The sequence below is a fragment of the Procambarus clarkii genome, chromosome 12 (genome assembly GCF_040958095.1).
Source record: "Procambarus clarkii isolate CNS0578487 chromosome 12, FALCON_Pclarkii_2.0, whole genome shotgun sequence".
Lineage (NCBI taxonomy): Eukaryota > Metazoa > Arthropoda > Malacostraca > Decapoda > Cambaridae > Procambarus > Procambarus clarkii.
In genome coordinates, this window is record NC_091161.1 from 20316783 (window position 1) to 20332472 (window position 15690).

The 15690-nt window shown below is 51.2% G+C and overlaps 1 protein-coding gene across 3 annotated transcripts in view; it reads right to left on the minus strand.

Annotated features, from left to right (window-relative positions):
- The window catches only part of LOC138363882 (uncharacterized), a 135313-nt gene that overhangs the window by 16257 nt on the left and 103366 nt on the right, over positions 1-15690 (minus strand). The window contains exon 4 of one of the 3 annotated variants that reach the window (XM_069323353.1): positions 5537-5642. The exons of the other annotated variants lie outside the window; for them this stretch is intronic. The gene's annotated coding sequence lies outside the window, so the exon portion shown is untranslated. Of the gene's footprint in view, positions 1-5536; positions 5643-15690 lie in introns of those variants that run through there. 3 annotated transcript variants of the gene reach the window in all.

Consider the following 15690-nt stretch of genomic DNA (forward strand, 5'->3'; position numbering starts at 1 on the left):
AGGCAGAGAGGCAGTGATGGAAGACATTGAGAGAGGGATGGAAGGCACTGAGGGAGGGATGGGAGGCAGTGATGGAGGGAGGCATTGATGGGGAGAAGCAGGGAGGGATAGAAGCAGTGAGGGAGGGAGGGTGGTGGCGGTGAGGGAAGAGTGGGGGGGGTGAGGGAAGAGTGGGGGGTGAGGGAAGAGTGGGGGGGGTGAGGGAAGAGTGGGGGGGTGAGGAAAGAGTGGGGTGTGAGGGAAGAGTGGGGTGTGAGGGAAGAGTGGGGTGTGAGGGAAGAGTGGGGTGTGAGAGAAGAGTGGGGGGGGTGAGGGAAGAGTGGGGGGGGTGAGGGAAGAGTGGGGGGGGGTCAGGGAAGAGTGGGGGGTGAGGGAAGAATGGAGGGTGAGGGAAGAATGGGGCGGTGAGGGAAGAATGGGGGGTGAGGGAAGAGTGGGGGGGGTGAGGGAAGAGTGGGGGGGGTGAGGGAAGAGTGAGGGAAGAGTGGGGGGGGGTGAGGGAAGAGTGGGGGGGGGTGAGGGAAGAGTGGGGGGTGAGGGAAGAGTGGGGGGGGGTGAGGGAAGAGTGGGGGGGTTGAGTGAAGAGTGGGGGGGTGAGGGAAGAGTGGGGGAGGTGAGGGAAGAGTGAGGGGGTGAGGGAAGAGTGAGGGGGTGAGGGAAGAGTGAGGGGGTGAGGGAAGAGTGAGGGGGTGAGGGAAGAGTGAGGGGGTGAGGGAAGAGTGGGGGGGTGAGGGAAGAGTGGGGGGGTGAGGGAAGAGTGGGGGGTGAGGGAAGAGTGGGGTGTGAGAGAAGAGTGGGGGGTGAGGGAAGAGTGGGGGGGTGAGGGAGGGAGGGAGGTGTTTGGTTACTATGGTTCACTTGTTGTGTGGTCCACTTGTGATCCAACTTGTCATATGAAGGAATTATTAATTGTAACCTGTGATAGAATGGGCACTAACACAGGAACTAACTTGCAACGCAATTACACAATGAACTGTATTTCATTTTAGTTACATAAAATATATCTTACCAGAATGTTACTTGAAATATTACCAACACTTCACCAACTTCATAAATACCAGAGCCCTGCATTTAACGATCTGGGTACAGCCCCATATAGGTCTTTAAATTGAATGGACACTGTATTTATATATGTAACATGTATATAAAGTATAATAACAGCAGAAGGAATGTTGGGAGAAGCCATTTTGGTGAGGGAGGTGGCATCATGTGCATGACTTGTCATGCTGTGTAAGGGAGGACACTATGCTCTTTAGGCACTATACCAGCTTAGTTGATCAGTTATAATGAACAAAAATGTAGAGACTTATATATAATGTGTGTATATAGTGTAATAACACCACAAACAGTATATACTTGAAGAAGGAATGTTAGTGCGTCTTGCCTTGAACCAGTGAGGGAGGGAGGGATGGAGGGGGAGGGAGCATCAGTTATGTGTGGCAACATTTTACTGTCTGCTGTCACCATACAAGATTAGTGATTCGCTATGGTGAACACAAATGTAGATACAGTGGTACCTTGGTTTAAGAGTTTAATCCATTCCTGGAGACAGCCCGTATTCCAAAAACTCATAATCCGAAGCTAATTTCCCCATAAGAAATAATGGGAAATGAATTAATCCGTTCCTGACTACCCAAAATCCTCACTTCAAACTAAATTTTATACCTAATTCATCTAAATAAACCTACAAAACTATGTTCAAGTTATTACTTACCTTGCTGATGACTGCTGTTGGCGTATGGAAGATGGTGAGGAGGAGGGAGGAGAAGAGGTGTTATTGTTTGGAAGAGGAGTCCCCTTCCATTATAACATCAGGCAGTGAGGACTTCACTGGTGTGCACACACTGGCACGTTTTGCCTGCATACCACTAAGACTTGCTTGTCTTACTAAGAATCTATCTAAAGACACTTGTTTTTCCCTATATTTCAACACTTGTCTGTAGTAAGACATCACATTGTCATTTAAAAGGGTCAGTGCAACAGCCTGCTACAGCTTTATCTGGGCGAGTTTTTTCAACACAACTTTGCAATTCTTCTCATACTTCACACATTTTCTTAACACTTTAGCGTTATCATGGTGCTCGTGAGCATTACCACTTTTTGTGTTGAAGTCGCACAGCGGACTCGCTCACGAGTCACGAGAAAAAATATTTCTATAATCTCTATTTGTCATGCGATCGACTTTGGGATAGTTTGAAAATGTTTGCCATGAAATTTCCGTTTTCTCTAATAGCCGCATAGCCTATTTGAGAGAACAGCATAGCATTGCACCATCGAGGTAAGACAATTGTATTGTTGACACGACAAGAGTAATCAAAGTAGTTTTTTATTTGGTGCCGGTCTAACACATCCTTGTGTGACATTTTATACTTATGTTCTTCTAGAACATTCTATTGTGAACACATTGGTACAAAAATGAAATACGGACATTAAAAATTAATGTCAAAACAGTGAAAAGAATACTGTATACACTTTTCAATAGGGGTTTCGCCGATGTGCCGTCACGGGTAACACTTCGGCCACTTCCCACACTCTTGCGGGTGGGCTGCGACATTGATTCTACATTTATATGCATATGTCCGTGTAGGGAATTTTATTGCGATCTCAGTGATACCAAATTTAACGCTGTAGGATAAGTGTGGAGTTGACAACCCTGAAAAAGAGTAGAAACATTTCATCGCTGTTTGGCACTCATGGCTAGTGATCAACATAGCTCTTTATTTGATGCTGGTCTAACTCATGCTTTGGTGACATTTTATATATAACAACAACTTTTATGCTCAAATGGCCAAAAATCCGAGAAAAAAAATAAATTCTTGTGGAGAATTCAGGCGGCATAGTCACTGGGCGCAAGGTACCGGTAAACTGAGGCGCGATCGCCGTGCCACCACGTGCTAGTCGGCCTGTACGTGTATCAACACCCTCGTCTTCCAAGGCAAATTTTCCGAACAAATCCTGTTTGTATTCCGAAAAACTCATATACAGGGACACTCGTATTCCGAGGTACCACTGTACTTACAGTATATATAACGTGTATATATAGTGTAATAACAAATTGAGTGGTGGGAGAAACCATTTTAGTGAGTGAGGTGGCATCATCTGCAAGACTTGTCATGATGTGTAAGAGTGGCCACTATGCTCTTTGGGCATTATACCAGCTTAATTGAACAGTTATAGTGAACAAAACATGTAGATACTTATATATAATGTCTGTATATAGTGAATAAAAGCAAAAACAGTATGGTGGGAGGAGCATGTTGGTGAGTGAGGTGTTGTTGAGGGAGGGGGTGGTGGAGAGCGGCTGGCTGGCTGGAATGTGGTGGCCACTCCTCGTTGCTTTTTGACTCACCATATCATCTTAGTGGTTCATTATGGTGAACAAATCATGCTGGTTATATATAACCTGTGTATATAATGTAATAACCGCAAAACTATTTGTTTATTGTTTTATGAACAAAATAATTGAATCAGTAATATGAACACAATAATTTTGAATACAGTATAGCATTGATTCACACATTTTATTATATAAATATATCACACTACACACGATTGAATAATATTACTGCAAAAAACTAAGAAAAAATCAATCAGAGACATTAAGATAATTAGGTAACGATATCTTTGTGGCAACTCCCGCCTGACAGCTGAGGCAAAGCAGACCGCCTCGGATGCTTGCTCTGTCAACGCCTCTTTCTTGTGGGAGCCCCATCGGCTCCCCGGAGCTATCCAGGCTGAATGGATATGTATAACTTTCTGACATCAGTCAAAGTGCTTGGAGTTCTTTCTTCCGGGGACCACGAGCCAGAACCTGCATCCCCCCCCCCCCTCAGAGAGGCACGAGGAGCAATGGCCTATAGAAACCCCCCTGTGGTTGGGAGCATTCTGTCTGTCATTGACCTGGATAGGCACCCAGAAAGGAAGGCGCCCCAAAACAAACCCCTATTCTGGTGAAAATATTGCTACCGAAAGCCGAACAATTGGACCCCCCCCCACTCCCGGGAGGGGGAAGGGGGACCCCAGACCTCCCACACCGGCGATCCGACCAGCAGTTCTTGGCTGATGTGATTACTGACCGGTCGGGTGCCTCTGACTCCAGTTTTGTTTCAGTTCTGTGCCTTGTGGTGTGGGCTGTCTCTATAGGTTGTGTGTGAGCCAGGAGAGAGATTCCACAGTACTTGGGATGCATGCGCCTAGGACTCTCTTCCCTAGGTGCCCTGTAAATACTGCCCTTAGGGCTTGGGGCTACCTTCCACAAGTCACCATGGGATCTACCTCTGCTGTGTCCTTTACTGCTGGGTACTTGGCCGCCCTTGGAGTCAGCTGGGGATTTGTCGCCCTTGTTTGTCTCTGGGTAGGAGGTAGTTTTCATCACTGGTAGGGGCACGGGGTACTGCATAGCTAGTTTTCACCAATAACAGCAGCGGGTTATGTTTCACCTGGGTAAGTTGTCCTCTTGCAGGGTTTTTCTTTTGCTTTTGTTTTTGCCTGGTAGGAGAGTCTACCTTTGTGATCCCCCTTTGCTGTTCTCGGGGTATTTATATATATATTTTCTGTTTGATGATATTCCCTGCTTGGCCCCCGTGAGTGGACACGTTCCGGGGGTTCAGCTTTTAGAAGTTTGTTTGGTAGACTTGGCGTCGGTTTGCAGTACCCTGCCTGGGCTTCCCTTAGCATGTAACCATGGCTCAAGGCCCTGGAAAACCCCACGGGGGGCTACGTGGTCCTCACGTCTTGCGAGTTCGAATGTTGTTCTGTCCCCTTTTCTCAGGGTGACACTCACCGGTTGTGCTTCCACAATGCTGCCTGTTGGGTCGGTGTTTCTTTTGACCCGGAGTCATGCGAGGCGTGTTGTCTGTGAGTGCTCCCGTTCACCAAAGTCACCAATCATGATATGCAGGTACAGGCAGCTGCGGCGTTGCATGCTAGGTTTAGGTTGCTGCAACTTCTGGGGCGGATTTGTGCAAAAATGGATTTAAGCGGTTGGGTTATGGCACGCTCGATGTGCACATGGCTAGATGGTGGGGTGGGGTGGTGGTCCGTTCCCCCCAGGGATCCCCCCACTCACCTCCCAGGGCGAGCGTGAGCGACTCGTGCCCGAACCCAACCGTTTTTTCACAATTTGTCCCAAGGCTCTGGCGTGAGTACTAGGCGTCAATAGGGGGGGTCCCTACTAATGAATGGTACAGAGGATGAATGATCAATAGATTAAAAAAAAAAAACTGGTGAAAGGAATATAAACCTTTCTTTGGAGTATATTAATTTTAATAGCGTGAGTATGTGTGTGCGAGTGTTTTTATGTAAATACAATATATCTGTTTCTAATTCCTGCTGGGAAGCGTATCTGAAATAAGGGTTTCTCAACCTATATTTGGTAAGGTTTCAATAACCCCTTAACTGTATTGCCTCCAAATATGACACCCCCGCAGTGCGCAGGAAATAAATTCTCTGGAAAAAATTATTTTTTCTCTTTAAAGTGTCAGAAACCCTTCCCTCAGTATGGGTATGTTGAAAAAAAAATCGAAATTGTACTTACTTTGGCTGCTATGGGGTCCGTAAGTTGGGGCGTGACGTCATCATTCCCTGTTCGCCCGTGACGTACGCTCCCGGGGCCAGTAGGGTGCTCAGGCGGGGCGCGCGAGCTGCCGCGAATATATTTTCGTTCATTTTTTTCGCACAGTTCCAAATACATTTTATTTGTTTTTATGTGCTAATCCTATGTATAGTGAACACGTACACTATATTAAGACAGTAAAACTTCCGTACTGTCCGAAGACACTGTGTTATGTGCATGACACTTGTGTACACATATGCAGCACATATTTACTATGTATCATGCTAATTTATGTATATACAATCTATTTACACACTATACACTGTCACACACTATATACATTCACCATCAACACATTCAGAACACCGCGAGTGAGAGCTGCCACACCCAGCCAGCCCTCCCTCACTTCTCCAACATTATATTCGCCAACTTTGCCCCTCCCAAGTTCAAGTATGTTTATTGAGATAAGCAATAAATACATCTCAAAGGGATAGAGTAGCTTAGGCTATTTCTACCCCCCTCTACTTCAAGTCCCTCAAGGGGCGCACAAATGCAGTGAGTACAAATAGACAAATAACATTACAAGAATCCCATTCTTGTAATGGGATTCTTGCCCCTCCCATCATACAGTTATTCACACCAATGTTTCATGTTCATTTATGTATATTTACAACATATGTACACACTATACACTGTCACACACTATATACATTTACCATCAACACATTCAGAACATCGCATAGCAGCTGCTTCGTATGGGCCAATAGGAGCTGCCTCATATGGGCCAATACGAGGGAACTTGGTGTCAATTGCCGGTGGAAAGATATTGCAAATCAAATGCAATATCTTTCATAGACAACTGGGAACACTTCTATGGAAGAAATGAAATGTATGCTCGGGATGGGGTGCATCTATCAAGGGCTGGGGTTGTTGCTGTTGCGAACTCGTTGGAACCAGTGGTTAGAGGTGTTTGTTTGGGTTTAAACTGTTAATAGATAGTGGTATGGGAATTGATTTGGAGGAAGGAGGTAATAAAAGTATGTGTTCATGGGAGAAAACAATTGGCAAAATGATCAGGGAAAGAAAAGGGCCTCAAAATAACAATTCACTTAGGATATATTACACTAACAGCATTAGTCTAAGAAATAAAATTAATGAATTAAATGCTCTTGTCTGCACAGAAAAAAACCAGCGTTGAATGTGATGAAACGCCATTTTCTGGGTGAGTCCCGGAGGCTCCCCGGAGCTATCCCAGGCTGATATGCTAATATCAGACTTTGGCATCAGTCATGTGTATGGAGTTCTTAGGCCTACCGGGGACCACGGCCAGAACCGGGCCCCCTCAGAGAGGCAAGGGGGAGCAATGGCCTATAGAAGCCCCCGTGTAGTTGGAAGCATTCTATGCCTGCCATCGACCGGAACAGGCACCCAGAAAGGTAAGCGCCCCAAAACAAACCCCTATTCTGGTTAAAATTGCTACCAAAAACCGAACTAGTGGATAGAACTCCCCAACCGAAAACAAGCAAACTAGTGTGACGTCACACACTGCCGCGCCGCTGTCTGCGCAGCTCCCCCCTCCCCGGGATGGGGAAGGGGGAGCCCCAGACCCCCAGCGCCGGCTACCCACACCTCAGTTCTTGAGGCTGGATGTCAAAAACGCGAAAAACCGCCGACCGGAGGGAGGGAGGGATGCCGGGGAGCCTCCGGGACTCACCCAGAAAATGGCGTTTCATTACATTCAACGCTGGTTTTCTGGGGGGAGCCCCGTCGGCTCCCCGGAGCTAACTACCCACAGACAGAAAAAGAGGGACTTACCTGGGAGGCGGTCGTCGCTCACCCCTCAACTCGAAGCCGAGACAACTGGCTGCAACCGCCGACCCAAAGCAACACAGGCCCGACGAGGCCCAGGGACATTCACAAGGTAACGAGCAGCCAGGACCCTGTTCGACCGCCAAAATCCCCGCGCCCGAATATCAGACCAAGACATATTCCCAAAGACGGCAGCAAGAGCCGCGAACTTACGAACGTCATGGGCACGGGGATAGACCGCAGGCTGGCTGGACCTAATAACCCTGCAGACGACCTGAGAGACCCGAACCCGCGAACAGGGAAGAAGGGAAACCGGATCAACCCACAGCGCGTCCCCGGACACAGAAGCTGTGGCGCGCAAATAACGGCGAAGCGCCGCAACCGGACACAAAACATGATGCACCCCCGGCCTGACCAACCAAGCATCAACCACCCATGGACCCCTCCGGAACGCAGCAGTCTCATTCTTCGCCAGAAAAGAAGGAGACGGCTGCAAACGAACAAAACTATCACCACGACCAAAAGAGCAGAAACCCCTGCGCTGGAGGAGAGCATGAAGCTCCCCTACCCGACCCCCAGAGGCCAAAGCCAACAAGAAAAGTGCCTTGGAAAAACAATCCTGGACCGAAGGGGCCACAACGAAACGAGGAGACGAAAGGAAAGCAAGCACTCTGTCCAAAGACCAGGACGGCTCAGGCGACGCATGAGCAGGCCGGAGGTGAAACAATGCACGAGACAGCTTGCGAAACGGCGCAGACGTAACATCGATACCGAAAGCAAGCTGAAGCGGCTCCGCCAGCGCCGCACGATACGAAGCGACAGTGTTAGGCATAAGATGACGGTCCTGAAACAACCACGAGAGGAAGGACAAGACCACCCGAACAGACAAGGAGCTAACACGACGAAGACGCAAAAAGAAACGGAAGGACCGCCAGGAAACTTCATACTGCCGCTGAGAAGAAGCCCTCAGGTGGGACACCAACAAGGAGGCCACCTGATCACCATAGAGATGATGATAGACTCGAGTCAAAAAAACCATACGCGAAGACTCGAGGAGAAGATCGAACCAGCTACGTGACGTACCGGCCCGATCTGCTGAAAGAGGCGGAGCCGCGGGAAAACCCTTGGGTTCGGACACCGAGCAACCAGCGCCTGAAACCAAGGCTGGGCCGGCCACCAAGGGGCCAGAAGGACAACTCTCCCCCGGTAAGTCTCTAAGCGAGTCAGGACCTGGAGCAACAGCCGAACCAGGGGAAAGAGGTACAGGAACCCCCACCTCGACCAGTCTAGCCGAAAGGCATCGACCCCGACGGCCTCGCAATTGGGGAAGGGCGCCGCATAAACGGGAAGACGCCGCGACCACGCCGACGCGAAGAGGTCCACTTCGGGGCGCCCGAACGTCTGACAAAGCCAACGGAAGGACTCGTCGTCGACCGTCCACTCCGTGGAGAGGGGAACGAAGCGAGACAGGGCGTCGGCCAAGACGTTGGACACGCCCCGTACGTGAACCGCCAGGAGAGCCAAACCCCGAGAACTCAGCAGACGAGTCACCCGAAGCGACCAACCCCAAAGAGACAAGGACCGCATCGAACCCCCGTGGTTCAGGCAATGAACCACCGGAGAGCAGTCCGAATGGAGCCGAATCGTCGATCCGCGGGCCACCCGAATCCTCCCCAGAGCAAACCACACTGCCGCGAACTCCCGCACCGTACTGTGAGCTCGACGGAAGGACGGATCCCAACGCCCCTGGCCGGCCTGGTGAGCACTGGTCACAAAACCCCAGCCGAGAGACGACGCATCCGTGTACACATCGAGCGAGGGCTCGGGCAGCCGCCAAGGCACTGAACCCCGAAAAACCCGAAGAGGAAGCCGGTGACGCAGCAACCGACGCAAGGCCCCCGGGAGTCGAACTCTGCGATCGCGAGAGAGGCGGAAGGGGGAACCCCGAAGGAACCAGAACAGCCGTCGAAGCCAAACCCGACCCGGCGGGTAGACCACCATCGCGAAGTTCAGGCTCCCGCACAGCCCCTCGAGCAACCGCCGGGTGACCCGAGGGCCCTCCAGAAACAGACGAAGGCGGGACCGCAGCCGCAGGAGAGACTCCGGAGGGAGAGACAAGGAGGCGGTTTGAGAGTCCCACACGAGACCCAGCCAAGTCCGAACCTGAGAGGGAACCAGATGGGACTTCCTCCAGTTCACCAAGAACCCGAACTCGGTGAGCTGGGAAAGAACCAAATCTCTGGCTAGCAAGCAAGCTGACTGGCTGGGAGCCCAAACCAGCCAGTCGTCGAGGTAGGCCAACACCCGAACACCTAGGAGACGCAAACGAGCCACCACAACCCGTGTAAGGCGCGTGAACACGCGAGGTGCCAGGTTCAACCCGAACGGGAGACAACGAAAGCGGTAACTCAGACGCCCCACAACAAAACCGAGCCAGTCCCTGAACCGCGGATGAATCGGGACATGCCAATAAGCGTCCCGGAGGTCCAGGGACACAATCCAAGCTCCCGGCTCCAAGAGGAGCTGAACCTGAGACAGCGTAGTCATCCGAAAGGAGGGGCAATGAACCCAGGGGTTCAGACGGGACAAGTCCAGAATGAACCGCAGGTCCGCGCAGTCTCGTTTCGGAACCGGAAACAGACGGGAAACCCATCTGAGGGACGTCGTCGTTTCGACGACGCCCAAGCGTACCCACTCCTAGACGACTCGACAGAGCGCAGGGGAAGAAACCTGCCCTGCCAGCCCCGACCCCCCAAAGGGGGGAGGGGCCACCCAACGCCACCGTAGGCCGCGAGACACGACCCGAAAGGCCCACGAATCGTGGGACCAGGCGCGGGCGAACAGCGCAAGCCGCCCCCCCATCGCCCCGTCAAGGGGGCAAACCGCGAAAGGGCGGGCGACCCTTACGAGACCCAGAACCCCGCACAGCGCGAACACCGCGCCGACCAGACGAGGGAGGGTCCGCAGGAGGAGCCAACCCCAAACCTGACACCAGAGGTCTACTACGATGAGAGGAACCCCGAGCCCTGGCACGACCTTTCCGGGAAGACCCACCCCGGGACCCCCAGAAAACCAACAAGTCCGACATCGGACGACAAGCCGCCGACGCAGCCTGAATAAACTTCGCCACGGCCGACTCCCCGTGGAGAAGAGGAGAGGACAAAAAGGTGAAGAACGCCTAAGAGCCAGAGCCCAAGCAGATTCCACGGAGGAACCCAGCACCGCCTGCCGACACGCGAGACGGGAAGCATAGAACAGGGAAACCACATCCCGCAAAATCGGCGTGAACAGCTTCAACAAGGCAGCCGACGAACGCGCAGCCGAGGACAAGGTGCCGGACCCCGGGACGGACCCAAGCGTCCCCACATCCTCCATGAGCCAATCCGAAGACAGCTCCAGGAGGGAAAAGAACCGCAAGGCCGAACAAAAAAGGCCCCGGGCGCGCAAGTCCTCTGCCACGAGCGCCGCCGAAAGGGAGGGAACCTGCACATGGAGCTGAATAACGCCCACATCGCGGGGAAGGGCAGGGGCAAACAAGCACTCATTCAGGTACTCAAGTTCACCCCCCAGGAAAACCTGAAGCACCGTGGAAGCTTTCCGCCACTCCAGCGTGCGGGAATGACAGAAGGAATGCCAGGAATCCAGACTAAACAAGGGGCAGTCTGCTAGCCAGGACGACTCCGGAACCTCGTAACGGAGCCAGAAAGGGAACGAAGTCCCAAACCTGAACGTGGACGGATCCATTTCCGAGGCATAATCCAGGTCATGCAGGAGGTAAGCTGCAAAGGCCGCTCCCACCACACCAGGTTGGATGCAATAAGCCGAAAACCTCCGGAAGGACGGAACCGATGTACCCGGGGGAACATGGAACCGAACCCGGGGAGGGGCCGACACCAAATCCAACTCGTACGCAGAGGGGGGAAAAGAAAACCCCACTCCTTGTAACAATAAGCCCCGCTCAGTGGGAAGAAAAACCCAGGCGGGGTCCAGCGGGGCCCAAGGCCCCCAAGTCAGCCCCTCCGCAGCCTCGAGGTCCGTCACCACAGGACCCGAGGCCGAGTCCTCTCCCCAAGCCCCGACCCCACAAGACAAGGACGGAGCAGCCGGAAAAGCTGGAGGAAGGGGGGCCCACTGGTCAGACCCTGAAGCTTCGGCCGGGAGACAAGACTCGAATGCCTCTGCCGCCCCCCCGGAAGGGGCAACCCCTGAAGCTGCCCGAGTCTCGAGATCAAGTAACCCCTGCTCCGACCCCGAAACCCTCAGACGCTTCGGGGCCGGAAGCAGGGGCGGGGGACCAGAACGAACAGAAGGGGAAGGACGAGGAGGTGCGGACTGAACCAGGATCGAAGCGACCCCCACCCCCAAGTCCGGGTCTCGAAAAGCAAAGCGGGGCAGCCCCGGGGCATCCGGAGAAGCAACCAACCGAGAGCGTTGCAACAGACGAAACCTAGACTGCAACGCACGTACCGCCTGTACCCGAATAGAATCATCAGAGGATTGGGTAAATTGAGTCACAAGCAAGCAGCAACACTCACAGGACTCAGGGTCGAAAGTATCACCGACCCAACAGGCAGCGTGGCAGAGGCAAAAACAATGAGGGTCACCCTGAGACAAGGGGACCGAGCAACCCTCAAACTCGCACACAGCGAGTGGGGACTCCGGGGTCACATCCATCGGACCCACGCGCCCCCTAGGGGATTCCCAGGGTCCTGAGCGTTTACTTTAAGAGGACTCGCGCTCAGGTAGTCCCAGGCAGGGTGCTGCAAACCGGCGCCCAAAACTACCAAGCAAACTTCTAAAGCTGAACCCCAGGGACGTGTACACTCACGGGGACCTAGCAGGGGGCGCCACCGAGGAGAACAGTGGAAGGGCAAAAAAACAAACTGAATAAAATGACAGAACCCCCCACCAGGCAAAAACAGAAACAAAACCCCGCAAGAGGACAGCGAACCCCAAGGAACAGAGCCGGCCGCGATGTCGGGAAATACAAGCTGAGCAGCACCCTGCGCCCCTACCAGTGCAAACTGCCTCTTACCTGCCGGTAACAAGGGAGAACAGAACACCCAAGAGCCCAACAGGCGGCCGAAAACCCGAAAGGTAAAACGGACCAGCAGAGGCAGACCCCGAGGAGCCTGTGGAAGGTGGCCCCAAGCCCCAAGGGCAGTACTTACAGGGCACCTAGGGAAGGCAGCCCTAGGCGCATGCAGCCCGAATACTGAAGATAACTCCTGGCTCTCGCACCCACAAAATTAAAACCACACGCAAAGCACAGTGCAGTAGCGACACCGGAGCCAGAGCACTATATCTAGGACTTCTTAATACTGGTTTCGTCAGTCCTTTTTAATGAGGTCCCGTCAACACTGGCCTCCTCCTTCGTTTCCTCCCGAAGTCGTACCCGTCGTACCTCCTCCCGCAGGGAATCCATCTCTGCTCTCAGAGCTCCAACCAGACTCACCAAATCTTTTACTAATGTAACGGTTCTATTGTTACGTAAAGTATGGTGACAAATAAACACAGACACTAAGATACTATATATATATTTGGTCGAATATACAGAAGTACACAGGTGATACTTTGGTGTGAGTTGAGCGCACTGAGCGTCGGTACAGTATCTCGCAAGTGTCTGTTCTAGACCACACTTGAAAGTAGACTCTGGTTAATGTTTGCTATCCTGCTGCTTATATGCCCGGGCAACGCCTCACCTCATTCATCTCCAAAGGTTGACAGGAATATTAACAAAGCATTTGGAGCGAGTATATTATTGGGATAATCTACTCGCTACACTAATCCTTCCATTATTGCAATAATAATGTTATTAGAATCGGAGCTCCAGCTAACACAACCTCTCACTGTGACTGCACCTAACTGCACCAAGACTGCACCTTGTTCAGCTGAAGGCATATTGTTAAGTTCCTCTTTAGTAAATACAGATACAAAATATTTATTAAAAATACTACTCATCTCTTCATCACTATCTGTTATTTGACCTGTCTCAGTTTTTAATGGACCTATCCTTTCCCTTGTCTTAGTACGATATAACTGAAAAAACCCAATAGGAGCCGATAGTATGGGCCAATAGGAGCTGCCTCGTATGGGCCAATAGGAGCTGCCTCGTATGGGCCAATAGGAGCTGCCTCGTATGGGCCAATAGGAGCTGCCTCGTATGGGCCAATAGGAGCTGCCTCGTATGGGCCAATAGGAGCTGCCTCGTGTGGACCAATAGGAGCTGCCTCGTATATGCCAATAGCAGCTGCCTCGTATGGGCCAATAGCAGCTGCCTCGTATGGGCCAATAACAGCTGCCTCGTATGGACCAATAGCAGCTGCCTCGTATGGGCCAATAGCAGCTGCCTCGTATGGGCCAATAGCAGCTGCCTCGTATGGGCCAATAGCAGCTGCCGCGTATGGGCCAATAGCAGCTGCCTCGTATATGCCAATAGCAGCTGCCTCGTATGGGCCAATAGCAGCTGCCTCGTATGGGCCAATAGCAGCTGTCTCGTATGGGCCAATAGCAGCTGTCTCGTATGGGCCAATAGCAGCTGCCTCGTATGGGCCAATAGCAGCTGCCGCGTATGGGCCAATAGCAGCTGCCGCGTATGGGCCAATAGCAGCTGCCTCGTATGGGCCAATAGCAGCTGCCTCGTATGGGCCAATAGCAGCTGCCTCGTATGGGCCAATAGCAGCTGCCTCGTATGGGCCAATATCAGCTGCCTCGTATGGGCCAATAGCAGCTGCCTCGTATGGGCCAATAGCAGCTGCCTCGTATGGGCCAATAGGAGCATTTGGCCATGAACACATTCAGAACACCTCGAGTGAGAGCAGCCACACCCAGCCAGTCTCCCTCACTCCAACATCTTACTCGCCAACATTGCTCCTCCCACCATACTGTTATAGTTCTTATTACACATGTTCTATATACCTATCTACATGTTTTATTTATCAGAACTATGCAAGTAAGCCGGTATTGTGTCCAAACAGTACAGTGGCCACCATACACTGCATGAAAAATCACACAAACGATGCTACGATTACGTCACCTCCCTCACCAAAATAGCTCCTCTCAACATTCTCCTGTTGCTGTTCTTACACTATATACACACACTATATATACCCATGTACATATGTGTTGCCCATAGCGAACCACTAAGCTAGTATGGTGAGCAAAACAAGAGTGGCAGCCACACACACACAATGAGGCTACCTGAATTCTCGCCCTCCCTCCCTCACCAAAATTCCTCCTTCCACAATACTACGCACAACGGTAATTATAACCACAATCCTACTATTATCACAATCCTGGTCACTAATTCCTGTAAATGAATAATTGATCACACGTTTAGTTTAAAAAGGAACCTAAGAAATCATTTGAAGATTCCTAGATGGACGAAATAATGCTGTGGTGCTGTGGCTAGCGCTGTGAATATCGTGAACAGCATTGAATCACTGATATTTGAACATTGTACCCAGTCATTATCACACTCAGGCTCTTCTATAACACTATCATAGCTAAATAATACAAGTTACATATATATTTTGACATTATTAGGCGATGCTGTGGTCACACTGAACAGCAGTGCTGTGCGCTCATGCTGCAAGCGCCAGCCTTGGTTGCTCACACACTACTGAGGCTCCCATATCCGGGAATGTGGACCACGATTTTTTTTAAAGATGGTGTCTGTTTACAAGAGCCCTGAGGAAGCTGATGTGAACCCCATGTAGCCGTGGGAGTTTTGAATGGAACGTGAAAAATACAAATACCCGGAGGCGCGTTGTGCAAACCAGACGTGAGCCTGCAGGCGCGTTGCGCAGTTTAAGGGATAATCAGGTAAAAATAGTCAGGTGGAAAAATAAATGGGAACAAAGACTAGAGTTATATTTGTGCTAGTTTCCCCAGATATGTCCCATTTTCTTTCAATTTTGTTCCAGCGAAAACATCCGGTCATTGGTAGCCAGAGGCCAAATTGGGTCTCCAGAAGAAAAATTCATCCAGCGTCGCAGGGGTATCACGTGACCTGACGTCATCAATAGGGGCCCCCCTACCTACGAGTGACCCAGTGGGGTCAAGCATACAGAAGGGGTCAAGGTTCCTTACAAAGAACAAGTTGGATATTATTGTGTAGTAAGCCTTTTCTTGAATTTGCAAGAAACTGTGGGGTTCTTGGTCGTGGTAGGCAATCCAAGGAACCAGGATAGCATGTGGGGGTTGGATATTTGGGGTTTAAATGGCTTCTGAGTCGTGTGTGTTTGATGGTGGGTAAATGTTCAATAATTGTCGTGCTTTTAATCTGAATGAGGGGGTCCTAGTTTACATTCTAGCCATAAAATAAA